The sequence below is a fragment of the Eschrichtius robustus genome, chromosome 8 (genome assembly GCF_028021215.1).
Source record: "Eschrichtius robustus isolate mEscRob2 chromosome 8, mEscRob2.pri, whole genome shotgun sequence".
NCBI classification, from domain to species: Eukaryota; Metazoa; Chordata; class Mammalia; order Artiodactyla; family Eschrichtiidae; genus Eschrichtius; species Eschrichtius robustus.
Window position 1 is genome coordinate 73734337 of NC_090831.1, and position 27482 is coordinate 73761818.

At 39.5% G+C, this 27482-nt stretch overlaps 2 protein-coding genes across 6 annotated transcripts in view; one reads left to right on the forward strand and one right to left on the reverse strand.

Annotated features, from left to right (window-relative positions):
• The window catches only part of ANKIB1 (ankyrin repeat and IBR domain containing 1), a 139377-nt gene extending 112619 nt beyond the window's left edge, over nt 1–26758 (reverse strand). For all 5 annotated transcript variants that reach the window (XM_068550685.1, XM_068550681.1, XM_068550682.1 and 2 more), the window contains exon 1: nt 26319–26758. The gene's annotated coding sequence lies outside the window, so the exon portion shown is untranslated. The remainder of the gene's footprint in view (nt 1–26318) is intronic.
• A 184-nt stretch (nt 26759–26942) lies between these two features.
• Nucleotides 26943–27482, forward strand: part of KRIT1 (KRIT1 ankyrin repeat containing) — a 35699-nt gene continuing 35159 nt past the window's right edge. The window contains exon 1 of the mRNA XM_068550686.1: nt 26943–27352. The gene's annotated coding sequence lies outside the window, so the exon portion shown is untranslated. The remainder of the gene's footprint in view (nt 27353–27482) is intronic.

Sequence of the window (27482 nt, forward strand, 5' to 3'; positions counted from 1 at the left end):
AAAACATGCCAAAAAATCTAAAGAAAGGGCTTTTTTTTCTTTTTAATCCAATCAAAATGTAAACTTGTGGGTAAGTTTTATACTCTGTATTTCTCGCAGATAAGAGTGCCCATATTTTCCAAATCCAAACTTAAGATAGTCAGGTAGAACAATCTAGAGCCCAAATATAATACTTGAAATCATACTTACCCTGGATGTTCTGGGAGGTGTTTACTGTACCCACAAGCAACAGAGTAACTGAATATCAGAGTAAACAATCTATATCTAATTCGTCTATATTGTTGACTGTAAGAAGAGCTATCAGCTAGGACTCAATTTTTCATCATACTTAGGCATTTCACCAGCCTTTTTACACTAACTTCGAAACTTCTAGACAAATTAAGAAAAGTATGAAACTTAAACTTCCTCTTTCTTCCTAATGCTTTCTTCCATTTGCAAGGAGCCCAACTGGTATAATATTCCTGACCTTTATCTACCCCAGGGATATAGGCAAATCTGGAGAGAAAAAACTGGATATACTTACTGTTTTAACCTCTCAATTGGTTCAGAACTCAGGGAAGGAATAGAAGTCCTTCCAAACCTCACTCAACAAACATTTTTTAAAGAAGGTGAGAAACGTAAGCTTTATCCCTTTTAACAAAGTATATTATCATTGACCCTCATGAAAATGGAACTTCCAAAAACGACTGCAAAATTGTACTATATAAACATAAAAACTATAAAAGAACAAAATTCCAATTGATGAATTCACTTTGCTCTTCTCTGAAAAAATGTAACTTATAGGTTTAATATTATAGAGTTGAATTTCAGATAATCCTGTTAATGAAAACATTTAACAACAGCTTAAACAATACATGTACAGAAGTGGACTGAAAAAAGGCCAGAAGCCTAGATCTATAAGGAGAAGCTCATAAAAAAAACCTAGTCTTATGGTTTATGTACCTTCTGTCATTTGATCTGCACTACAATCCTAACTGCATTTTATAGTTAAGAAAGATAGGCTTTGGGAACTTATTTTGGGAAGGCCTTATGGTACATTTAGAAAACTCTGAAGACAAATCCTGGCCCTGACACTTACTAGCTTAAAGCTACTTAAAAATTTTGAGACTTTTTCCCCATATGTAAAAGTAGATAATTAAGCCTCCATTGCTGGGCTATTATAAAATAGGGTGACAAAACATATAAAATACATTCAAGATTTGCTAAATAGTAGGTACTCAGTATAATGTAGTCATCATCATCGTTATTACTAACTTGCCTAGAATCACACAGCTATATCTAGTTCCAAAAACTTTTTTCCTTCTTTTGAAAATGCTTAATAAAATTATATACAGAGAGTAAAAATTGGAAAATACATAAAGTATAAAGAAGAAAATTAAAAGATCACTATTATCCTCAAACCTTGTAATAATTACTGTTAACACGCTGGCATATTTTCCTTCTATCCGTAGAGAGCCTTCTTTTAGGTGTAGAACTGAATCATACTGTATAATAAAGTTGGAATTTTTTCTTTTGTACTTAAGTTTTATCATGAGCCTTTCCCCATTTGATGAACACATAATTTTAATGACATACAGATAATAATTTAGTCCTATCTCTATTGTTTTATATTAAGTTGGTTCTAATTTATCCACTAGAATGGATAAACTTATATATATCTTTGAACCTATGTTTTTTCCCTCACAGGAGGTCTTAAGCCATGTGGCAGTATCTGTTTTCTCAGCAAAGTCCCTACCATTATTACACATGTTGACACTCAAGTCCTGGTTTGCATCGGGAAGAAAGAATCCATTTATACTTTATATATCTTTAGCTATTGATATCGAATCTTAGCATTAAATACATTCCACTGCCATAGCAACAAAATAAAGGTTAAGGGCTTCCTCATGTCTACTGTCTGCTGTGCAAGCCAAAGACCAAGTCTGAGACTGGACACTCTTCAAGAGCAGAAAAAAGAACTTGAATCCTATGTATCTGACTTAATGTTTCTGAATTCACTTTATATTCCATATACTTTAATGAAGTAACGAAGGGCATAGGAATATAACAACCTTTAACACCTAAAAAAAGATATGAAGAATTGACATTTGAGCCACCAATGCTTCCCGGCATCCTGAAGAAATGGCAACAGGATGAACATAAGTGCTCAGTGACATTTTTTAAAATTGGAAAGTTAGGACACGATTCAAAACATGATCTGATAGGCACAATACCTGAAATGAAAAACCCAAAGTTTTTGACTTCCATAGCAAATACATACAATTCACATCTTGTTGGGCTGAGAGAAAATGAGTAAGAGAGCAAGGTACCTCTATGGGACCTAACTGCTCCAATTAAGGTAGTTAATAAGCACTGGCTACACAAAAACACTAAAACCTACAAAATGCTCAAATAAGGACCAAGTACTCTCAATCCAGGTTTACAAGGAGGAATAGGTATTGACCTTTTTCGGAGAATATGAAAGAATCTATGGTATAAAGTTATAAATCATGATACAGAATCATCTAAAAGCAAGTTGCATACCAAAATATAACTGTGACTGTTAGGAAACCCCACATTCAATGACAGCAATTAAAAATTCATACACTTGGGGCTTCCCTGGTGGCGCAGTGGTTGAGAGTCTGCCTGCTAATGCAGGGGACACGGGTTCGAGCCCTGGTCTGGGAGGATCCCACATGCCGCGGAGCGACTGCGCCCGTGAGCCACAATTGCTGAGCCTGCGCGTCTGGAGCCTGTTCTCTGCAACGGGAGAGGCCGCAACAGTGAGAGGCCTGTGCACCGCGATGAAGAGTGGCCCCCGCTTGCCGCAACTAGAGAAAGCCCTCGCACAGAAACGAAGACCCAACACAGCCAAATATAAATAAAAAAAAAAAAAAAAAAAATTCATACACTTTACAGAAGATTAAAAGATGCTTATTTCCCAAAAGAATACACAGACTTAGGAATTACAATGTATGCCAGGGAAGTATGTGGCAATAAAAATCAATCAAAAAGTAATTTCAAATTGAAAAAAGAGAGGCATAGAATATATCATTTTTAGAAAAGGGAGAAGCAGAAAAATAAGGGTTGGGAGTCAATGATAAGTAGCCTATGCTAGAAGCACATGATTGTCAGGTGCATTTCTCAGAGAGTAAGAAAAATAAGCAGATAAAATAATAAATTCATGAAACAAATATTTATTGAGCACCGACCATGTGCCAGGCATGTAGGGGAATACAGCAGGAACAAAATAAACTAAAATCCCTGTCCCCATGGAGTTCACACTCTGTATTCAATAGTGTAAGGTGTTGGGGCTTCCTTGGTGGCGCAGTGGTTGAGAATCTGCCTGCTAATGCAGGGGACACGGGTTCAGGCCCTGGTCCGGGAAGATCCCACATGCCGCGGAGCAACTAAGCCCGTGAGCCACAACTACTGAGCCTGTGCGTCTGGAGCCTGTGCTCCGCAACAAGAGAGGCCACGATAGTGAGAGGCCCGCGCACCGCGATGAAGGGTGGCCCCCGCTTGCCGCAACTAGAGAAAGCCCTAGCATAGAAACGAAGACCCAACATAGCAATCAATCAATCAATAAAAATAAATAAATCTATAAAAAAAAAAGTGTAAGGTGTTATTGAAAAAATAATAATAAAGCCAGGAAGGGGATAGAATTTGGGGACACAGTAATTTTTCATAGGATAATTAGAGAGGGTGACATCTGAGTAAAGTAGGTGAAGTAGTGAGCCATGTGTTATCTAGGGACAAGCGTATTCCAGGCAGAGGAAACAGCCAGTGAAAAGAAGCATGCCCTATGTGTTCAAGGAACAAGGAGGCCAGTGTTACTGTAGTGTAGAGTGAGGAAGAAAGTGGTAGGATATGAAGTCAAGGGATATAATGGGGGCAGGCACACTGTTTACGGTCTTGAAGGGTCACTGTAAATCATGAGGCTTTTACTTTGGGTGAAAAGGGAAGCCACGAGAGGGTTTTTGGGAAAGGAATGAAATGACCTGACTTGCATTTAACAGTATCACCCTGGCTGGCTGTCTAAGAAGACTAATAGGGATCGCGGAAAGGTCAGAAGCAGGGAGACTATTTAGGAAGCAGCTGCAGTGATCCAAGTAAAAGATGATGGTAGCTTGGACTTGGGAGGTAGCAGTGAAGGTAGTGCATACTTACCAGATTCTGGATTTATTCTAAAGGTAAGGACAGACAGAATTTGCTGCCAGATTGGAAGTAGGGATGAAGAGGGAAGGAAAAGACAAGAATGACTCCAGGGTTCTTGGCCTGAACACCAGGAAGAATGAAGTTATTACTAAGAGGGGAAGATTGCAAGAGGTGAGGTGTGAGTGGAAAGGGAGGAGATCTGCTTATATTTGAACATGTTACATTTGACAGGCCTATGAGATGTCAGGTAGGCAAAAGGATATGTAAGTCTGAAGCTGAAGAGAGAAGTTTGGACTGGAGATGCAGTTTAGAAACTGACAATGTACAGATTGTATATTTTTTGTATAAACAATTTAATATTAAAATATAAACCCACTGATGTTTTCCACCCGTATTTTTCCAATTTTAAAATGCTGAGATTTCCTTCCTGCCTATCTACTCTAGACTACTGAATTACAAATTATTTAGTATAAACACATTAAATAGCATACAAAAAATGAGAAGCCAAAAATCCAATTAAGGAGAAAGAAGTATAAACAAACTACACCAAGGAGTAAAGGGTATGAATAAGGAAAAGGAAGGTGGTGAGAGGCATCATGGAGGAAGCTATGGTACATGCTATACTTAAAACAGATCATTGATTTGTGGTTGATGCTACCTGGGTTTAAGGGCACAAAATTCCACATGAAGAGAGATCTCTTTAATTTAAAAAAATTTTTTATTTTTGGTTGTGTTGGGTCTTCGTTGCTGCACGCGGGCTTTCTCTAGTTGCAGCAAGTGGGGTCTACTCTTCGTTGCGATGCATGGGCTCCTCATTGCAGTGGCTTGTCTTGTTATGGAGCACGAGTTCTAGGCACGCAGGCTTCAGTAGTTGTGGCACATGGGCTCGGTAGTTGTGGCTCACGGGCTCTAGAGCACAGGCTCAGTAGTTGTGGCACACGGGCCCAGTAGTTGTGGCTCGCAGGCTCTAGAGCGCAGGCTCAGTAGTTTTGGCACACGGGCTTAGTTGCTCTGCAGCATGTGGGATCTTCCCGGACCAGGGTTCAAACCCGTGTCCCCTGCATTGGCAGGAGGATTCTTAACCACTGCACCACCAGGGAAGTCCCGATAGGTCTCTTTTAAATCATATTGTAGATGGCAAGTGAACGAGAGAAGCTCCTGTGTAAATGGACTGGAACTATTTTTTCCCACTCCAATCCATCCTATACCTGACTGCTAATCTTCCTACATACATGCAATTTTGTTTTTACCTTCTCTTATGAGATAAGGTTTGGAATTATAGTTAATTTCATTCATTTTATTATGTCCCCTGTCAGAGCTCCTTATCTAAAGAACTCTGAACACAGGAAATGATTTTCAATGAGGAACTATTTTTAAAATTTTCCCAATACTTGTATACAAACAGTACCATTCTAGAGGCATAAGAGAGAAATAAGTTAATTTCATAGACTAGATGCCAGCAATACCAGCAGCACCTGGGAACTTGTTAGAAAAGCAAACTCTCAGGTTCCACCCCAGACTTACTAGATCAGAAACTTTGGGGCTGGGGCCCAGCAATCTGCATTCACAAGCTCTCCCAGTGACTGCTACATGCTAAACTTTGAGAACCTCTAGCTTAGAACATTAAGACTCAATTCTCTCAAGGAATGTCAGTTGAAAAAGGCTACTAGACTATAAAATTCTTGAACATAGGAACTTTATTATGTTTCACTTTTGACTGTCTTATGTAACTGGCATTTAACCCACATTCAGAATTTTTGAATAGCTAAAAAAAAAAAAATCAGAGATACCCCCTCCCTCTAAGTTTCCTTGTTTTTCTACATTCTATCATACCAAGTTACCAGCACAACCTTTATCCTTCCTTTCTAGTCCTCCCTATTCTATAGAACAGGTAATGTCTTTCCAATCAGAATATCATATTCTAACTTTTAAAGTAATTCTTTGGATGCTATGTCAAGTCACATTTCACAGCAAGAAAAACCCTTCAGAAGATTATTTCTCCAAGGGCATCAATTTACACATGAGAAAATTAAGGCCTGGAGAGATCACATGACAAGCACATTCTTACAAAAGTAGAGAGACACTAAAAGATAAAATTATTATCTTCAGCCAACCCTATCTGGCCTGAGTCAAAATAGCCAGTTTATTAGATTTAAATAAAGTAAGTTGTTAGAAAGACTGAAGGACAGAATCATTTTATCTTTACAACTGCTTTCTGGGAATACAAATAAATATAACATCAAATTCCATCACTTTATTTATTTATTTATTTATTGGCAATAGTGTGTGCCCTTTTCTCATTCCTTGATCTATATATTAACTGTGGGAAAAAATGATCCCTAACATTAATAAGAATGCTATTCAGCTATCTAGTGAAATGGCATGCAATGCCAGAGTCTTGTCCTCCACTGTCATATCAGTTCAATACTAAGTTTCCCAGAAACTAATCTCAAGACAGTTTACAACAACAGTGTCATTCAGGTAATGTGGCAATTTTTCTGACCAACATGTATCTTCCTGGTTATACTCCATCCAACACAGAGACTGCCTAGAGAAAGCCAGAGTGGAGCTCCTTTGATACTTTGTGTCCCAAACTAAAAACAATTTTAATTGTACTCTAATCTTATTTCACAAGGATTCAGAAGTAATTGATAAGCAACATACTGATGATTAAATAAGGTAAGGTAGTGCTATTGAAGGCAGCCTAGTATACATGGAAAGAATATGGACTTAGGAGTCACAAAGATCTGCAGGATTCAAGGTTTTGTTTGTGTGTGTGTGTGTGTATGTGTGTTTTGTAAGATCTGTTAAAGGGCTTTTATTAAAAAATTTTTTAATTGAAATATAGTTGATTTACAATATTGTGTTAATTTCAGGTGTACAGCATAAAAATTCAATATTTTTTCAGATTATATTCCATTATAGGTTATTACAAGATAATAGGTATACTTTCCTGTGCTATACATTAAATCCTTGCTGCTTATCTATTTTATACATAGTAGTTTTTAATCTGTTAATCCCATACCCTAATCTGTCCCTCCTCACTTCCCTCTCCCCTTTTGGCAACCATTAGTTTGTTTTCTATGTCTGTTAGTCTGTTTCTGTTTTGCATACACATTTATTTGTATTATTTTTTAGATTCCACATATAAGTGATATATAGCATTTGTCTTTCTCTGCCTGACTTATTTCACTAAGCATAATATTCTCTAGGTCCATGTTGCTGCAAATGGCAGTATTTCATTCTTTTTTACGGCTGAGTAACATTCCATTGTGTGTATATATACATATATACACACTACATCTTCTTAAGCCATTTGTCTGTTGATGGGCACTTGAGTTACTTCCATGTCTTGGCTATTGTAAATATTGCTGCTATGAACACTGGAGTGCATGTACCTTTTCAAATTAGTGTTTTCATTTTTTTTTTATTTGTTTTATTTATTTATTTTTGGCTGCGTTGGGTCTTCGTTGCTGCACGTGGGCTTTTCTCTAGTTGTGGCAAGCAGGGGCTACTCTTCGTTGCGGTGCGCAGGCTTCTCGTTGCGGTGGCTTCTCTGGTTGCCGAGCACGGGCTCTAGGCGTGCAGGCTTCAGCAGTTGTGGCACGTGGGCTCAGTAGTTGTGGCTTGCGGGCTCTAGAGCACAGGCTCAGTAGTTGTGGCACATGGGCTTAGTTGCTCTGTGGCATGTGGGATCTTCCCGGACCAGGGCTCAAACCCGTGTCTCCTGCATTGGCAGGCGGATTCTTAACCACTGCGCCACCAGGGAAGCCCCAGTGTTTTCATTTTTTAAGGATATATCCCCAGCAGTGGAATTACTGGATCATATGATAGTTCTGTTTTTAGTTTTTTGAGGAACAAGGGTTCCCTTTTCTCCACATCCTCTCCAACATTTATTACTTGTAGACTTTTTGAAGATAGCCATTCCAAGAGGTGTGAGTTGATACCTCATTGTTGTTCTGATTTGCATTTCTCTAATAATTAGCGATGTCTACTCAAGTCTTCTGTCCATTTTTTGATCAGATTGTCTGTTGTTTGACTGTAAGTACATGGGTTTACTTCTGAGCTATTACGTTCCATTGATCTGTGTGTTTTTGTACCAGTATCATACTCCTTTGATTACTGTAGCTTTGTAGTATAGTCTGAAATCTGTGAGGGTTTTACCTCTAACTTTATTCTTTCTTCTCAGGATTGCTTTGGCAATTCTGGGTCTTTTGTGGTTCCATATAAATTTTAGAATTATTTGTTGTAGTTCTGTGTGGGTTCAAGTTTTAATTCTAGTCCTTACTTGCCCGCATATAGGATAGAAGCCGTAATATTAGTATACTGCTTCATACTGTTGATATCTAGTCTTCAGTTATTTTAAAATACAAACTCCTTGAGAACAGGACCTTTGTTTTATATTATCTCTGTATTCCTCCACATTATATTCACTTAGGTGTTCAATAAATATTTACTTAACTAATATGGAATAGATTTTAATATATCAGATAAACTTCCTACCTAATAGGTACCCTTGCTTCCAGATTCCAGCCCCCAAAGCACATCACCCCCCAAAGACAAATCTGATTTTGTCCAATTCCATTTTAAAACCTTCCAAGGCTTCCAGCCCTTAAGCAGTTAAGGAAAAGTTCCTGACAAGACAAGAATTTCTCTCTTATAACTCAGACTTACCTCTGAGTAGGTACTACTCAAGCTCCAGGAATGTTCTTCCCATGCCCCTATAAGCTCCTCCTCAATAGGCTAACTTCTACTAGTCATCCAGGCCTCAGTTTATAAGCCATTTTCTCTATCAAAGTCCCAGGTCATAGTTCTCCAACCTTCAGCTAACAGTTAGATGTCCTGCCTCCCTAACTTACCATCTAATACTATAATGAAATGTTTAACCTGCTTCCTTAATTATGTGGTAAACTTGAGGACAGGATCATACCACTTTCAGTTTTATATCCACTGTTTACCACAGTTACTGGCACATAAAACACCTTTAATTAATATTATTTATTGAGCATGATGATAAAGTCCTGTGTTCTCAACAACAATAGTTTCCAATTTGAGAATATAATCATGTTTATTTCCCTGTTTGCTTGTAAATAACTGAGGGACAAAAACACCTGGCTGCCTAATAGATTAAAGAAAAAGATTCTGGGGCTTTATTCAGCGCACACATTTACTACGACACAAAAAGCAAAATCAGCGTTATTTTTTTCAAAGAACAGAAAAAATATTTCACAACTACTTGCTACCAATGGGGGACCTGTTTTCTCTTGGTCTCATCCTCAGAGGTTACAGTTACCAAACTGGATTTGATTCTCAATTAAAACAAGCAGAGCCATGGATGATGAAAGAAAAAATAGAAAGAAGTTGCTGCTCAGATTGGAATGCCATCCTGGGACTAAAAGGTGACAAGCACCTGTTATGGATGACTGAAAAGAAAGACAAATGAACCTGCATTCCTGATAGGCCAATGGAACCACGAAAACAGCCCTGGAAGTCCTCCCTCTAATTTCTCATTACAGTGGCCCTCCATATCCATGGACGAGAAACCAGCAGATATGGCGGGCTGAATGTAATGGACTTGAGCATCCACAGATTTTGGCATCTGCATGGGGTCCTGGAACCAATCCCCTGCAGATATAGAAGGACGACAATACTTAAAGATAATGCCCCCCCCACCATTTGTTTCTACCACTCTTTTTTGGATTTCTAGAGCAACTAAATATGATTTCTGATTGATAGGAAAGACAATACAAAGTTAGAAGAATATTTAGAAAAAAGTTGGTATACCCAGGAGAATAGAGATATTCACAAGACAAGAACACTGGAAGCCATAGGGAAAAAGATAGACATAAATGATAATATGAAGTACCAAAAGAAAATGTACGGCCAATGATACCATAAACTAAGACAAACAACAAAAGACAGACTGACAAAACATATTGGCAGGGACTTCCCTGGTGGTCCAGTGGTAAAGAATGTGCCTTACAATGCAGGGGACATGGGTTCAATCCCTGGTCAGGGAACAAAGATCCCACATGCCACAGGGCAACTAAGTCCACGAGCCCCAACTACAGAGCCAATGAGCCCTGGAGCCTGCGCGCTACAACTAGATAGAGAAAACCCACATGCCACAACTAGAGAGAAGCCTGCACATTGCAACAAAGAGCCCACCTGCTGCAACTAAAGACCCAACACAACCAAAATAAATAAATAAATAATAAATCTTAAAAAAAATACTTTTGGCAAACAAAGCTAAAAGATTATATCCATATCAAAAAGAAGCAACAAATCAATAAGGAAAAAAATCCAGAAGGTGGTGCTTTTCACTGGAAACTGGATGATCTCAGGAGAATGGATATTGACTAGGAACTTATAAAGACTGACACCAAGAAACAATTTAGGATATACAACATCAAGAGTGACCCAGGAGCAGGGGCGGGAGCTTCAAGACAAGGGCGGCACGAAACAAACAGGTGAGAGAGGAACCAAGATGGCGGAGTAGAAGGACGTGCTCTCACTCCCTCTTGCGAGAACACCAGAATCACAACTAGCTGCTGGACTATCATCGACAGGAAGACACTGGAACTCACCAAAAAAGATACCCCACATCCAAAGACAAAGGAGAAGCCACAATGAGACGGTAGGAGGGGTGCAATCACAGTAAAATCAAATCCCATAATTGCTGGGTGGGTGACTCACAGACTGGAGAACACTTATACCACAGAAGTCCACCACTGGAGTGAAGGTTCTGGGTCCCACGTCAGGCTTCCCAACCTGGGGGTCTGGCAATGGGAGGAGGAATTCCTAGAGAATCAGACTTTGAAGCCTACTGGGATTTGATTGCTGGAATTTGACAGGACTGGGGGAAACAGAGACTTCACTCTTGGAGGGCACACACAAAGTAGTGTGCTCATCGGGACCCAGGGGAAGGAGCAGTGACCCCACGGGAGACTGAACCAGACCTACCTGCTAGTGTTGGAGGGTCTCCTGCAGAGGCGGGGGGTGGCTGTGGCTCACCATGGGGACAAGGACACTGGCAGCAGAAGTTCTGGGAAGTACACCTTGGCGGGAACCCTCCCAGAGTCTGTCATTAGCCCCACCAAAGAGCCCAGGTAGGCTCCAGTGTTGGGTTGCCTCAGGCCAAACAACCAACAGGGAGGGAACCCAGCCCCACCCATCAACAGTCAAGTACATTAAAGTTTTACTGAGCTCGGCCCACCAGAGCAACAGTCAGCTCTACCCACCAACAGTCCCTCCCCCATCAGGAAATTTACACAAACCTCTTAGATAGCCTCATATACCAGAGGGCAGAGAGCAGAAGCAAGAAGAACTACAATCCTGCAGCCTGTGGAACAAAAACCACATTCACAGAAAGACAAGATGAAAAGGCAGAGGGCTATGTACCAGATGAAGGAACAAGATAAAACCCCAGAAAAACAACTAAATGAAGTGGAGATAGGCAACCTTCCAGAAAAAGAATTCATTATAATGATAGTGAAGATGATCCAGGACCTCGGAAAAAGAATGGAGGCAAAGACCAAGAAGATGCAAGAAATGTTTAACAAAGACCTAGAAGAATTAAAGAACAAACAAACAGAGATGAACAATACAATAACTGAAATGGAAACTATACTAGAAGGAATCAATAGCAGAATAACTGAGGCAGAAGAACGGATAAGTGACCTGGAAGACAGAATGGTGGAATTCACTGCTGTGGAACAGAATAAAGAAAAAAGAATGAAAAGAAATGAAGACAGGCTAAGAGACCTCCGGGACAACATTAAATGCAGCAACATTCGCATTATAGGGGTCCCAGAAGGAGAAGAGAGAGAGAAAGGACCAGAGAAAATATTTGAAGAGATTATAGTCGAAAACTTCCCTAACATGGGAAAGGAAATAGCCACCCAAGTCCAGGAAGCGCAGAGAGTCCCATACAGGATAAACCCAAGGAGAAACACGCCGAGACACATAGTAATCAAATTGACAAAAATTAAAGACAAAGAAAAATTATTGAAAGCAGCAAGGGAAAAACGACAAATAACATACAAAGGAACTTCCATAAGATTAACAGCTGATTTCTCAGCAGAAACTCTACAAGCCAGAAGGGAGTGGCATGATATACTTATAGTGATGAAAGGGAAAAACCTACAACCAAGATTACTCTACCTGGCAAGGATCTTGTTCAGATTCCATGGAGAAATCAAAAGCTTTACAGACAAGCAAAAGCTAACAGAATTCAGCCCCACCAAACCAGCTCTACAACAAATGCTTAAAGGAACTTTCTCTAAGTGGGAAACACAAGAGAAGAAAAGGACCTACAAAAACAAACCCAAAACAATTAACAAAATGGTCATAGGAACATACATATCGATAATTACCTTAAACGTGAATGGATTAAATGTTTCAACCAAAAGACACAGGCTTGCTGAATGGATACAAAAACAAGACCCATATATATACTGTCTACAAGAGACCCACTTCAGACCTAGGGACACATTCAGACTGAAAGTGAGGGGATGGAAAAAGATATTCCATGCAAATGGAAATCAAAAGAAAGCTGGAGTAGCAATACTCATGTCAGATAAAATAGACTGTTACAAGAGATAAGGAAGGACATTACATAATGATCAGGGGATCAATCCAAGAAGAAGATATAAGAATTATAAATATATATGCACCCAACATAGGAGCACCTCAATACATAAAGCAACTGCTAACAGCTCTAAAAGACGAAATCAACAGTAACACAATAATAGTGGGGGACTTTAACACCTCACTTACACCAATGGACAGATCATCCAAAATGAAAATAAATAAGGAAACAGAAGCTTAAAATGACACAATAGACCAGATAGATTTAATTGATATTTATAGGACATTCCATCCAAAAACAGCAGATTACACTTCCTTCTCAAGTGCATTCTCTATCCTGGAACATTCTCCAGGATAGATCACACCTTGGGTCACAAATCAAGTCTCAGTAAATTTAAGAAAACTGAAATCATATCAAGCATCTTTTCTGACCACAACGCTACGAGATTAGAAATGAATTACAGGGAAAAAAACGTAATAAACACAAACACATGGAGGCTAAACAATACGTTACTAAATAACCAAGAGATCACTGAAGAAGTCAAAGAGGAAAGCAAAAAATACCTAGAGACAAATGACAATGAAAACACGATGATCCAAAACCTATGGGATGCAGCAAAAGCAGTTCTAAGAGGGAAGTTGATAGCTATACAAGCCTACCTCAAGAAAGAAGAAAAATCTCAAATAAACAATCTAACCTTACACCTAAAGGAACTTGAGAAAGAAGAACAAACAAAACCCAAAGTTAGCAGAAGGAAAGAAATCATAAAGATCAGAGCAGAAATAAATGAAATAGAAACAAAAAAAAAACAATAGCAAAGATCAATAAAAATAAAGCTGGTTCTTTGAGAAGATAAAATTGATAAACCATTAGCCAGACTCATCAAGAAAAAGAGGGAGAGGACTCAAATCAATAAAATTAGAAATGAAAAAGGAGAAGTTACAATAGACACTGCAGAAATACAAAGCATCCTGAGAGACTACTACAAGCAACTCTATGCCAATAAAATGGACAACCTGGAAGAAATGGACAAATTCTTAGAAAAGTATAACCTTCCAAGACTGAACCAGGAAGAAATAGAAAATATGAACAGACCAATCACAAGTAATGAAATTGGAACTGTGATTAAAAATCTTCCAACAAACAGAAGTCCAGGACGAGATGGCTTCACAGGTGAATTCTATCAAACATTTAGAGAAGAGCTAACAACCACCCTTCTCAAACTTTTCCAAAAAATTGCAGAGGAAGGAACACTCCCAAACTCATTCTATGAGGTCACCATCACCCTGATACCAAAACCAAAGATACTACAGAAAAAGAAAATTACAGACCAATATCACTTATGAATATAGATGCAAAAATCCTCAACAAAATACTAGCAAACAGAATCCAACAACACATTAAAAGGATCATACACCATGATCAAGTGGGATTTATCCCAGGGATGCAAGGATTCTTCAATATATGCAAATCAATCAATGTGATACACCATATTAACAAATTGAAGAATAAAAACCATATGATCATCTCAATAGATGCAGAAAAAGCTTTTGACAAAATTCAACACCCATTTATGATAAAAACTCTCCAGAAAGTGGGCATAGAGGGAACCTACCTCAACATAATAAAGGCCATAAATGACAAACCCACAGCAAACATCATTCTCAATGGTGAAAAACTGAAAGCATTTCCTCTAAGATCAGGAACGAGACAAGGATGTCCACTCTCGCCACTATTATTCAACATAGTTTTGGAAGTCCTACCCATGGCAATCAGAGAAGAAAAAGAAATAAAAGGAACACAAATTGGAAAAGAAGAAGTAAAACTGTCATTGTTTGCAGATGACATGATACTATACATAGAGAATCCTGAAGATGCTACCAGAAAACTACTAGAGCTAATCAATGAATTTGGTAAAGTTGCAGGATACAAAATTAATGCACAGAAATCTCTTGCATTCCTATACGCTAATGATAAAAAACCTGAAAGTGAAATTAAGAAAGCACTCCCATTTACCATTGCAACAAAAAGAATAAAATACCTAGGGATAAACCTACCTAGGGAGACAAAAGACCTGTATGCAGAAAACTATAAGACACTGATGAAAGAAATTAAAGATGATACCAACAGATGGAGAGATATACCATGTTCTTGGATTGGAAGAATCAATATTGTGAAAATGACTATACTACCCAAAGCACTCTACAGATTCAATGCAATCCCTATCAAATTACCAATGGCAGTTTTTACGGAACTAGAACAAAAAATCTTAAAATTTGTATGGAGACACAAAAGACCCCGAATAGCCAAAGCAGTCTTGAGGGAAAAAAACGGAGCTGGAGGAATCAGACTCCCTGACTTCAGACTACAATACAATGCTATAGTAATCAAGAAAATATGACTGGCACAAAAACAAAAACATAGATCAATGGAAGAAGATAGAAAGCCCAGAGATAAACCCACGCACCTATGGACAACTAATCTATGACAAAGGAGGCAAGGATATACAATGGAGAAAAGACAGTCTCTTCAATAAGTAGTGATGGGAAAACTGGACAGTTACATATAAAAGAATGAAATTAGAACACTCCCTAACACCATACACAAAAATAAACTCAAAATGGATTCGAGACCTAAATGTAAGACCGGACACTATAAAACTCTTAGAGGAATACATAGGAAGAACACTCTTTGACATAAATCACAGCAAGATCTTTTTTGATCCACCTCCTAGAGTAATGGAAATAAAATAAACCCAAAAAACAAATGGGACCTAATGAAACTTCAAAGCTTTTGCACAGCAAAGGAAACCATAAACAAGACGAAAAGACAACCCTCAGAATGGGAGAAAATATTCGCAAACGAATCAATGGACAAAGGATTAATCTCCAAAATATATAAACAGCTCATGCAGCTGAATATTAAAGGAACAAACAACCCAATCCAAAAATGGGCAGTAGACCTAAATAGACATTTCCCCAAAGACATACAGATGGCCAAGAAGTACATGAAAAGCTGCTCAACATCACTAACTATTAGAGAAAAGCAAATCAAAACTACAATGAGGTAACACCTCACACCAGTTAGAATGGGCATCATCAGAAAATTTACAAACAACAAATGCTGGAGAGGGTGTGGAGAAAAGGGAACCCTCTTGCACTGTTGGTGGGAATGTAAATTGATACAGCCACTATGGAGAACAGTATGGAGGTTCCGTAAAAAACTAAAAATAGAATTACCATATGATCCAGTAATCCCACTACTGGGCATATACCCAGAGAAAACCATAATTCAGAAAGACACATGCACCCCAATGTTCATTGCAGCACTGTTTACAATAGCCAGGTTATGGAAGCAACCTAAATGCCCATCGACAGACGAATGGATAAAGATGTGGTACATATATACAATGGAATATTACTCAGCCATAAAACGGAATGAAATTGAGTCATTTGTTGAGACATGGATGGACCTAGAGACTGTCATACAGAGTGAAGTAAGTCAGAAAGAGAAAAACAAATATCGTATATTAACGCATATACGTGGAACCTAGAAAAATGGTACAGATGAGCCGGTTTGCCGGGCAGAAGTTGAGACACAGATGTAGAGAACAAATGTATGGACACCAAGGGGGGAAAGCTACAGGGGTGGGGTGGGGATGGTGGTGTGCTGAACTGGGCGATTGGGATTGACATGTATACACTGATGTGTATAAAATTGATGAGTAATAAGAATCTGCTGTATAAAAAAATAAATAAAATTAAATTAAAAAATTAGAAAAAAACCAATAGTAAAAAATGAGTAAAGCTATGAATAAGCAATTCAAAGAACTGAAAAATCAGAAGGACCAACAAAAATATCAAAAGATGCTCAGCTTCACAAGTAGTTAGGAAAATAAAGAATTATAAGATGCTTTTAAAATTGATTTTATTGTCAAAGAAAACATGAGTGTTAGTGAGTTTGTGAGGGAAACAGTTACTCTCAGACTTTTATGACAGCAGTAAGAACTATATCAACATTTCTGGAAAATAATCTGGCATTATTTATTAAAATTAAAACACTATATATTATGTACAAGATATTCATTGCAGTATTGTTCATAATTGAAGACTAGAGACAACATAGATGTCCAAAATGAAAACAGATATGGTTTCATATATCTATTGCTACAAAACAAACCACCTCAAACTTAGTGCCTCAAAACAATGTCATTTCTCACAATTCTATAGGTTGGCTGGGCCATTTCTTCGCTGTTTTCACCTCTGATTCCTCTGCAGGTGCATTCAGCTAAACAGTCAGCTGGGTTAGTAGGTCCATGATAGTCCACTTTCATGTCTGCTGGATTAATCCTTGGTTCTCTCACCCTCCTATAAGCTAGACCAGCTTCCTTACAGGGCAGCTACAGGAAAGCACTCTTTGAAGTCTTCTTAAGGACTAAGCTCCAGAACTCACACATCACATCCACCATATTCACTGGCCGAAGCAAATCACAAGGCTAGACAAGACTCAAGAGATGGAGAAATAGATGGGAGAAGCAGCAAAGCCCCATGGCAAAGGGGAATGCATACCAGTATGGAAGAACTTTACGGTCGTTAATCATTCTACCACAGGTAGGTAGTGTGTGTATATGTGTGTGTACTATATAGCTGTATATTTCATTATATATATGTATATTTGTAAATCTATAGTTTTATTCTAGCAATACTATATAGTTGTATATTTCATCACATATATGTATGTTTGTAAATCCTGGAAATATGCTTAAAAATTAACTAATGAAATACTGAGCTATGCAAAGTAGTCAGCATGCTGGCTAAGGATGCAGGGCACTGAGGGCATGTCAGGAAGGCCAACACAGGTGTGGCCCAGAGGTGAGGATAACAGGGTGTTGTGTGCAGACAGGGAGTTGCACAGAGCTGTGGGCCCAGTGAGGGCTTATGGATCCACAAAGAGGCACAGGCCAACAGGCCCAGCAATCAACGAGGCAGGGTGTGGTAGGGAGAGATAAAGGGAGGTGATGGTCTATAGGCAGGGAGAATGGTAACAAAACAATTGGACAAGTGATAACTATAATGAGACTAATGTGAAGCTAAGTTTCTTACCACCAGAGAAGGCATTAAAAACATGGAAAGGGCAAAGACTAGAAAGAACCCTGGGGTATTGGATTGGAATTGGAAGAATTAGGAACAAACTTCTGGTTTTATAACATGCACATAGATACAGAAATAATTATGGATGTATATTAGTACATTATACATATATTTATGTGTATACAAACCATACTTACATACTCATACATTTCCTAGTCCCTATAAGTAATGACACCCCAGTAGCAATGAGAAACTAAGCCCCTAAATCTTTGTTTTTAAACACCATATTTTACAAAAACAAATAACAATAACAAAAACCAAACAGGGCTCCTTGAAGAAATGGCTGATTCCAGGGCTAGACCAGGCAAAGTACAAGACGAACCAGGAACAGCATGTTCTGCCAGAAGTGCACAATGAATGAGATGGGAGCATGATAAATAGGCACAGGAGCCAGCTTGAAGGGGCTCCCACTGGCTAAATCAGGGACAACTTAAACAGCAAAATAAATAATGATAGTAACAAATCACAACACACTAAAATCAAAATCCACAAGTCCTTACTGATTTAATAAACAAATAGGGGAGAAAGAAAAGTTCTACCTTACAGTAAAATACCAACTAATACATGTAGAAGGAATAAAAAAAATAGAGAAATATAATTATAAAAGTAGTTAATTCAGGTGGGAGTCATCACTGATACCTACACTGAGGCTAGTGAGTAGAGGTTTGATAAGAATCAAGATGCATAATTTTGGAATACCTCTCCACAAATTTTGATCAAATACAAAAGGACACCAATATGATCCAGGTGTTAATCACCAGTAGCAGCATGATTTGACATCATATGCCTGTGGATGCAATGTACCGAGACAGGCACAGCCCCACTTCTGTGGTATTCCTGCTAGAAATGCAAGACTCGATTGGAGTCACGAGGAAATATCACATGGACCTAGGCTCAGGGTGATCCTACAGAATGTACTACCTAAAACTGTCAAGGACATGAAAGATGGAGGAAAATGAGGCTGAAGAAGTCTGAAAAGACATGACAACTAAATACAACATGCATTCTTGGATAGGATCCTAGATCAAAAAAGAAAGAGATATTGTTGGGATAGTCGATGAAATATGAATAGGTTCCTTGGACTAGACAGTAGTGTTGTACCAATGCTTATCTTCCGACTTGGAGGGTTATATAAGAGAGTGCCTTGTTTTTGAGAAATAGACACTGTAGTATTTATGGGTGATGGAACACCATGCCTACAGCTTGCTCCAAAAGGTTCTGAAAAAGACTATGATAATGGGTACGTACCTATGTATTTATACACACATATACAAACATGTATGTAACATATATATGAAGACAGAAAGAGAGAGGACAGGCAATGGAAGAAACGCAGTAAAATATTAACAATGGTGGAATCTGAATGAAGGAGATAAAGGAGTTCTTTGTACTGTTCTGGCATCTCTTCTGTTAAGTTTTAAATTATTTCAAAATAGTTTTTAAAAATGTGATTATTAATATGTGATACAGAACATCTGGTGTTACAGCAAATGATAAGCAGCTACTGTCTGAGGCTAGGAGATAGAATGAAAACCCTGGCTTAATATGTTTATTTACATAACATTCCTTTACAATACCCTGAGGGGATACACAAATAGGAGGGCAATGTTTTATGCCTATTTGGCGTAAAGGCATCTCAATGTTTTTAAGTGAACTTTCCTTTCTCTTCATGGATTTTAAATAGGCATTTTACAGTTCAATGAGAAAAGGAATTCTGACTTATTCATCTCTGTGGTCCCAGTACCTAATGCGTTTATGATTTTGTCAGTTATGTCTTGAACAGGAATTCTATCCCCAATATTATTCCATTCAGAAAATACAGTGATCCTACCAAATGTAAAATAGATAGCTAGTGCGAAGCAGCTGCATAGCAGAGGGAGATCAGCTCGGTGCTTTGTAACCACCTAGAGGGGTGGGATAGGGATGGTGGGAGGGAGACGCAAGAGGGAGGGGATATGGGGATACATGTATACGTATAGTGGATTCACTTTGTTATACAGCAGAAACTAACACAACATTGTAAAGCAACTATACTCCAATAAAGATGTTAAAAAACAAAACAAACAGTGATCTAAGTACCAAGAATTCTGTTACACTTAAAGGGAAAAACTGTATATGTTAAGCTAAAATATATATGTCAGACTGAGGATCGAAAAATATCAAGGATTACCTTTCTTAGGAACTTGGAGGAGGAATAATTATATGCTCTACAGTACTAAAAACAAGAATGTATAACCAGAAGCAAAAGGCCTTAGTCTAAAGAATGGCTAACTGTTGACAGTTTTTGGTTAAAACCAACCGAACAAACAAAACAGAATACAAATGAAACTTGGTGAAAAGAGCTGACAGTGGATGATCATCCTTTAAAAAATTTGAGAGGGTCTGAAGAACAATTAGATTGAACCATATCAAACTGCTGATAAAGCATATATCCTACTAATAGATGAGTAAGGTCAGTTTTAAATATGAAGGAATACATTTTCATTGCAGAAACCAAAACTCTCCAAGGCATCAGAGAATTGTCAAAATTGAACTTAGAATGTTTAAAAGCTGAATAGGTTTCATGTAGCTCAATACTCTGTCCTTCCTGGAGAATACAAACATTTTTTAGTACATTTTCTAGGCTCTTGGTCCCACTAATTAACTAGAAGAAAAAAAAGTTATGCATGCTTGAAAATCTGTGTTACAGTTAACCATAATTAACATCAGAACTGTCTTTTCAAAGGTTTAAACAACAGCTGAAAATTACATTTTGATACTATATAATTCATCTGCTCTAGTAAATAAAAGATACTAATACCTTATGAAATTAGAACCTTTCTACTCAAAGCATTATTAACCTGACCTGACCAAGGAGGTGAAAGACTTATACACTAAGAACTATAAAACATGAATAATGGAAATTGAAGATGATTCAAAGAAATAGAAAGATATCCCATGCTCTTGGATTGGAAGAATTAATATTGTTAAAATGGCCATACTACCCAAAGCAATTTACAGGTTTAATGTGATCCTTATCAAATTATCCATGACATTTTTCACAGAACTAGAACAAATAATCCTAAAATTCCTATGGAACCATAAAAGGTCCAGAATTGCCAAAGCAATCCTGAAGAAAAAGAACAAAGCAGGAGGCCTAACTCTCCCAGACTTCCAACAATACTACAAAGCTACAGTAATCAAAACAGCATGGTATTGGCACAAAAACAGACATATGGATCAATGGAACAGAAAAGAGAGCCCAGAAATAAACCCACACACCTACAGTCAATTAATCTTTGACAAAGGAGGCAAGAATATACAATGGGAAAAAGACAGTCTCTTCAGCAAGTGGTGCTGGGAAAGTTGGACTGCCGCATGCAAATCAATAAAATTAGAACACACCCTCTCACCATACACAAAAATAAACTCAAAATGGCTTAAAGACTTAAACATAAGACATGATACCATAAAACTCCCAGAAGAGCACATAGGCAAAATATTCTCTGACATACATAAATCTTACCAATGTCTTCTTAGGTCAGTCTCCTAAGGCAATAGAAATAAAAACAAAAATAAACAAATGGGACCTAATCAAACTTACAAGCTTTTGCACAGCAAAGGAAACCATTAAAAAAACACAAAAAGACAACCTACAGAATGGGAGAAAATATTTGCAAAATGATGCAACCGACAAGGGCTTAATTTCCAAAAAATACGAACAGTTCATATAAGTCAACAACAAAAAAACAAACAACCCAATCCAAAAATGGGCAGAGGACCTAAATAGACATTTCTCCAAAGAAGAAATAGATGGCCAATAGGCACATGAAAAGATGCTCAACATTGCTAATTATCAGAGAAATGCAAATTAAAACTACAATGAGTTACCATCTCACACCAGTCAAAATGGCCATCATTAAAAAGTCTACAAATAACAAATGCTGGAGAGGGTGTGCAGAAAACGGAACCCTCCTACACTGTTGGTGGCAATGTAAGTTGTTGCAACCACTGTGGAAAACAGTATGGAGGAGCCTCAGAAAACTAAAAATAGAATTACCATATGATCTAGCAATCCCACTCCCAGGCATATATCCAGACAAATCTATAATTCAAAAAGATACTTGCACCCCTATGTTCATAGGAGCACTACTTACAATAATAGTCAAGACATGGAAACAACCTAAATGTCCATCGACAGATGAATGGATAAAGAAGATGTGGTACATACATACAATGGAATACTAATGAGCCATAAAAAAGAAAATAATGCCATTTGCAGCAACATGGATGCAACTAGAGATTATCATACTAAGTGAAGTATATCAGAAAGAGAAAGTCAAATACCGTATGGTATCATTTACGTGTGGAATCTATTGGGCTGGCCAAAAAGTTTGTTCGGTTTTTCCATAAGATCTTACAGAAAAATCCGAATGAAGTTTCTGGCCAGCCCAATAAAATATGACACAAATGAACCTATCTATGAAACAGAAACAGAATCTCGGACATAGAGAAGAGACTGGTGGTTGCCAAGGGGCAGGGAATTGGGGGAGGTATGGAGAGGGAGGTTGGGGTTAGCAGATATAAGCTTTTATATAGAGAACAGATAAACAGCAAGGTCCTAGTGTATAGCACAGAGAGCTATATTCAATATCATATGATAAACCATAATGGAAAAGAATATTAAAAAAAAGAACGTATATATATATGTATAACGGAATCACATTGCTGTACAGCAGATATTAACACATTGTAAATCAACTATACTTCAATTAAAAAAATTTTTTTAAATCACCTACGGGAAAAAAACCAAAAACTGTTAAAACTATATTACAAGTTCTTCCCCTTAATGAGAAATCTTAACGTCAAATCTTTTCTAGCATATAAGAAGTAAAACAACATTCATCATTACTATAAACCAGAATCTGTATGGGTTTTTTTTGTTTTTTTTTAAAGTCTGGTTGGGGGTCATGAATTAGGTTTTATTTCAGGCCCTTTGAGGGACAAGAGAAATGAAAGACTTTTTTAAAAAAATAAATTTATTTATTTTATTTATTTATTTTTGGCTGTGTTGGGTCTTCGTTGTTGCGCGGGGTTTCTCTAGTTGCAGTGAGCGGGGGTTACTCTTCATTGCGGTGCGCGGGCTTCTCATTGCCCTGGCTTCTCTTGTTGCAGAGCACTGGCTCTAGGCACGTGGGCTTCAGTAGTTGCAGCACACGGACTCAGTAGTTGTGGCTCGAGGCCTCTAGAGCACAGGTTCAGTAAGTTGTAGCGCATGGGGCTTAGTTGCTCCACGGCATGTGGGATCTTCCCAGACCAGGGATCAAACCCGTGTCCCCTGCATTGGCAGGCGGATTCTCAATCACTGCCCCACCAGGGAAGCCCTGTGTGGTTTGTTTGTTTGTTTGTTTGTTTATGGCTGTGTTGGGTCTTCGTTGCTGCACGCAGGCTTTCTCTAGTGCAGCGAGCGGGGGCTACTCTTCGTTGTGGTGCGCAGGCTTCTCACTGCCATGGCTTCTCTTGTTGCAGAGCACGGGCTCTAGGGCGTGCGGGCTTCAGTAGTTGTGGCGCACGGGCTTAGTTGCTCTGCGGCATGTGGGATCTTCCCGGACCAGGGCTCAAACTCGTGTCCCCTGCATTGGCAGCCAGGTTCTTATCCACTGTGCCACCAGGGAAGCCCCTCAGTGTGGTTTTTAAATGGAGATAAAATACTTCTTAGGACACTTCTAAGAATTAAATGAGATAATGTAATAACTAAATGCAGGGTAGCTAGTGTGAATTAAGTGCTCAATAAATGGTCTTTACTGTGTTAATTCTTATAGAAAGGATGTGAAACAACCCTGAAATACGGTCAAGTAACTTAAAAACCTATTAGAGATGTCTGTAAAGGCATATGGATAAAATCACAGTCAAATATCTAGACTGGCAAATTCAGGGAGGAAAAGAATCTTAACTTATTTATCCTTGTAGTTCCAGAATCTAACATAGTGCCTGGTACACAGAGTAGGCATTCAATAAAGTTTACTGAAATGAAGTGAGTATGAAAGTAAGTTATCTGGAAAAGAAAAAAAAAAGAGGTAATCTGAGGTTGTCTGAAAAATAAACGTAAAGAGTCACCAAATTACTATTCCCTAAGCAAATCACACTTTGAGAAAGAAAACAAAATACCTAAGCCTTTTTAGAACCATGCACAGAAAATCCTCTCAGACTGGTCTTTTTAATAATGACTGAGTCACTCTCAAATCTGTTTTGGCAAATGTGTCATATATAAAGTTCAATATTAGAGAGAAGGATTTTTAAATTTCATCTAAATAAATGTTCATACCCAAAGAGGTAAGAAGTACCCAAAACACTGAGGAATCTTTCCTAACTTCCATTCAAGAAGAATCAGACTTAAGTCATAGTTCTTCCATCTATTTATACATGAAAATTAGCTTGAGCTTTTACCTACAAGTTGTAAATACACATATTTCACTTTCACAAGTTCAAGTGCACCCCAAAAAAGGAAAAGGAAAGAAAGAAAACCAACTCTCTCAAAAGTGGGCAGTGCTATAGGAGTATAAAAGAGTAGCAAACAAAACTCTCCCATGTCTCAGCAGCCACCTGATAGAGCCCACACTTACGGCACGGTCTGCATGGTTTCAGAACACTTTCATATTGAAAACTCAAAATTCCCAGTGCAATGGGCAAGGGAAAAAGCATAAAGTGAAAATACAGTCCTATCTTTTCCATCCTACGTCCAAGAATAATAGGGGTCAATTTACTGTTTCTAAAAAGGACCTTTTCAAGTTATTGCCCATCACATCACTACAGCACCCACTCTTCTTATTTGCAAACTGATCAATTTTACGAAAAGCAAAAACCACACCCTTAACAATACATTCAACTCTGTGCAATGCTTGGCTTCTGACACAAGCCGGTAAAGTACAATTCCAGAGAGACAGCTGGAGATACATCTTTTAAGCCTAGTTCAAACTAAAATCTGTGAACAGTGTGCAGTTACAAATCAAATAATAACCTCAAATCAACTGCTAGAAGAAGGTTTTGAAAACAAAAAAATCATTATTAAACACATTTACCTTTCTTAACAAAATGACGTTTTCTGAAAAAAATAACCAAAGCTACCAGTCTACACTACAGAGTAATTTAGAGAACAATAACAAAGAACCTGTAGTTCACAAAGGAAAATCATTCTTAAATTATCATTTGCTTACTACAGTACCTGGAAAAGTACAAAATGCATGAAGTCAACTAAGAACTATTGTCCAGTCACTGACAGCATTACAGTTACTTTTTAGTCTAATTTCTGGAAAGTTCTGCTGTGGCAGTTTAAAAAGGAAACCAAATTTTAACGAGAAAAAAATGCCTAGTTGCAAATCTGGAAATACACATTGAAGATATTCACGGTTAATTTTTTTTTTTTTTTTAACTAAGAAGCAGGAAGGTGACAGGCACAAAGGTGTGTAACATCTGTAGATGGTTGAGCCAAATCAATTTTAAAAGAAAGGTCTCTATGGAATTAAGGATTTAAGATAATATCTTGACAAATATAATTGACGTGATCAAAAATCACTTTAGTTTTTTTAACCACTAACAAAGCAAAAACTTCCAATGCAAAGATTTTCACATCATACACACACACACTTTAAATTAAGAATTAAATGTAAATTCAACACACTAAAAAATTATCTAAAGGTATCCAAAACACATTTGAAACATCAGACTTTTGTTTTCACATTGATTTCTCAGACCTCCTAGTAAATCTCCCCCGGAATGGGTCTTCATTTCAATACAAGGTTGTTCAATATGCCACTTCGTGTGAATAGAGCTTGTGAGACATCCTCAAAACCTCCTCGGGAGATCTTAATTACAGCTCTAATTCCAGTTTCCTGCGACTCAAACAGCAACGTAGAGAAAACAGCTTATACACAGGAAGGGAGAGGAATGAAGGTCCAGAGGAAAGGCCCATTCTTTTGTGGTGGCAGAAGCTGCAAAAATAAAGGTTCCCTAGAGCAATGTGCCCCTATCCCCACCCATTATAGCCCTTCACTTTCATCCATCCACCCGCTCAAGACTCTCGAGCTCTCGAGAACAGCCGAACCCGTGGCTTTTCACGTCTCAAAGAATGGGCGGGGGAAGCTGTGAGGTCCGGGGTACAAACAGAAAAAAAGGGAGGACACAGATCCTTTGAGGACAGAGGGACAAGGAGATGCATCCAGATGGTGAGGATGGGACGTGCTACCGAAACACAGAGGCTTGCAAATTCGCTGGGAGAAGAGCTCCCAATGGGTCAGACAGAGGATGTTGCCTGTTCAGGAATAGGGACACACAATCCTCCACAAATGAAGGGAGGCATATTTGTAGGAGTCCCGGGAGGGCGTGAACTCGGTAGCGCTGAACTCGGAGCCGAAAATAGGCTGAGACAGCCTCAAAAAGACCGGTACGGCGAAGCTGAGACTTACGGTTACTTCCCGGGCTGAGGGTAAGGGTCGGATGGACTCCGCAGCTCTGCAGTTCTGCCGCCCCTGCCTCCCGCGCCGAGCCGGTGTTCTCAGGTACTCCCTGCGCCGCACCCACCCGGGCGGACGCCCCTCCTCGCCCTGCGCCCCCTCCTCGCCGACCCCGGTGCGCCCGCCGGGCAAAGGCTGCCGGGGCCGAGGGTGCGCCCTGGAGGCCCGCGGGGAACTCAGCGAGAGCTGGAAGCGCCTCCGGCGAGGCTCAGACTGGGCGGGCGCCCCCCATGCCTCTCCAGCCGCCGCGCCGCCTCACTCGCGGGAGGAGAAGAGGGGGCGGTGGCTCTTGCCTCCGCCTCGCGGTCAAATACGGCTCATGCTCCAGCCTGGCACGCACGTGCAGCCCGGGCGGCCCCCCTCCCCTCCCCCGCCTCCGGTTCAGCCGCTGGCGCGCCCACTGCCGCCACCACCCCAGTCCCCGAGCCGCCCGCCACCAACCCCAGACAGCCCGCTGCCCCAGCGAGAAACAGCAGGAACGGCAGCAGCTCGGCAGCCGACCCGGAAGCTCTTCCACCGCCAACCGCGAGGCTGCGAGGGGCGTGAACCCGGAAGCGATTTCCTCGCCCCGGTAGCATCAGGATGGAAAGCTAAGGCCTTTGCAGATCTGGAATCCCCTAGTTTGGGGAGGGGGTGAGGTGTGTGTGGCGCTGAGCTGAGAGGAGATGGAAGGCCAATAAAGAGACTGTGGACAAGAGGCTCTCCGAGTCCAGAGATCCGAGCTCTTGAGGCGCGAGGTGCGGAGCGCGGCCAAACACGTCGGGCGGCTTCTGGTGGCGACCGAGTGTTTTCCTGTCACAGGAAGTTGGGCCTGGCCGCTGGGAAAGTGAAGGGAAGGAGAAATGAGAAAGCGGTGACGGTCCCCCGCCCCCCAGGTGACTGTCCCACCCACTGAATTGAATGTAGCGGCCAGGGAGGTCCTCGGCCCCCCGCACGGGTGAGACGAGGAGGAGCACGATTCAGACGCCAGCGAGAGAAACGGAAAGGTAGGAGGCCGAACTACCTCCATCCACATCTAGTTTTTCCAGGCAAGGACTTTACTTCTTACAAAGACGCCAAAGACCCTTTTTGGGTGGCGGCTCTCGGTGCAGAGAGGCGTGCACGTCCTTTTCCGTT